The sequence below is a fragment of the Limulus polyphemus genome, unplaced genomic scaffold (assembly GCF_000517525.1).
Source record: "Limulus polyphemus unplaced genomic scaffold, Limulus_polyphemus-2.1.2 Scaffold12351, whole genome shotgun sequence".
Lineage (NCBI taxonomy): Eukaryota > Metazoa > Arthropoda > Merostomata > Xiphosura > Limulidae > Limulus > Limulus polyphemus.
In genome coordinates this window covers 7,982-9,692 of record NW_013677961.1, presented here as the reverse complement: position 1 = coordinate 9,692, position 1,711 = coordinate 7,982, and positions in this window count along the sequence as shown.

Below are 1,711 nucleotides of genomic sequence, written 5' to 3'. Positions count from 1 at the left end.
CACATCACTCAGCTTTCCCTACCATCACTGTTACGATAGCTAGGGGAAGCTGATTGATGTTAAATTTGATAGATATATAAGTTAAAGATTCTAACTATCGTAACAGTGATGGTAGGGAAAGCTGAGTGATGTGAAATTTGATAGATATACAAGTTAAAGACTAACTATCGTAACAGTGATGGTAGGGAAAGCTGAGTGATGTGAAATTTGATAGATATAAGTTAAAGACTTACCATCACTGTTACGATAGTTAGAGTCTTTAACTTTATACCTATCAAATTTCACATCACTCAGCTTTCCTTAGTCGTATGTACAGTAACAATTTTTGTTTTACTATACTACTACTATTCTTTTTCTTTGCAGCCTGGATCCGGGAAAGAAGATCCAGTTTATAAGAAAGTGGCTGTTGTTGAAAACTTTTACAACATCATCTATGAAGTTCATGTGGATATGGAAACACGTGGAGGGAAGCATGCTGGCCAGAAGCGTACATATAAAACAGTAAGTTGTCTTCCCTCTTTATCTCTCTAAGTATCCACCTATATGACTAATCCAGCTCAAGTTGTGAGTGATTTTAGAGAAGATCGACAGTGTATTATTTAGTGTAGTTCGACACTAACATTAGTGACGAGAGTTTGGAGTGATTTTAGAGAAAACAGACAGTGTATTATTTAGTGTAGTTCGACACTAACATTAGTGACGAGAGTTTGGAGTGATTTTAGAGAAAACAGACAGTGTATTATTTAGTGTAGTTCTACACTAACATTAGTGACAAGAGTTTGGAGTGATTTTAGAGAAGACCGACAGTGTATTATTTAGTGTAGTTCTACACTAACATTAGTGACGAGAGTTTGGAGTGATTTTAGAGAAGACCGACAGTGTATTATTTAGTGTAGTTCTACACTAACATTAGTGACAAGAGTTTGGAGTGATTTTAGAGAAGACCGACAGTGTATTATTTAGTGTAGTTCTACACTAACATTACTGACGAGAGTATGGAGTGATTTTAGAGAAAGACCGACAGTGTATTACTTAGTGTAGTTCTATACTAACAATAGTGACGAGAGTTTGGAGTGATTTTAGAGAAGACCGACAGTGTATTATTTAGTGTAGTTCTACACTAACATTAGTGACGAGAGTTTGGAGTGATTTTAGAGAAGACCGACAGTGTATTATTTAGTGTAGTTCGACACTAACATTAGTGACAAGAGTTTGGAGTGATTCTCAAATATAAACCTTCAGCGCAGGAAACTACAATGCTTGGCTTAAAAAGTAATATTAAAAATAGGCACGCGGGTTACCTCTTTCACTATTTTCAGCAGTAGTACACGACCTGTTTATCCAATACAATAGTAACATTAAATACCACTTTCAAGTTCTACTTACATACTTTATTATAGAACACCTACTTGTTCACCTGCGACTGCCTGCCTACCAATCTGTGTAAGTAGAACTTTAAAGTATCAAGTAGGTGTTCGATAATGATTGGTAGGCAGGCAGTCACAGGTGAATGTAAAATTCTACTTACATACTTTATTATCGAACACCTACTAGTTCACCTGTGACTGCCTGCCTACCAATCTGTAAAGTTCTACTTACATACTTTATTATCGAACACCTACTAGTTCACCTGTGACTGCCTGCCTACCAATCTGTAAAGTTCTACTTACATACTTTATTATCGAACACCTACTAGTTCACCTGTGACTGC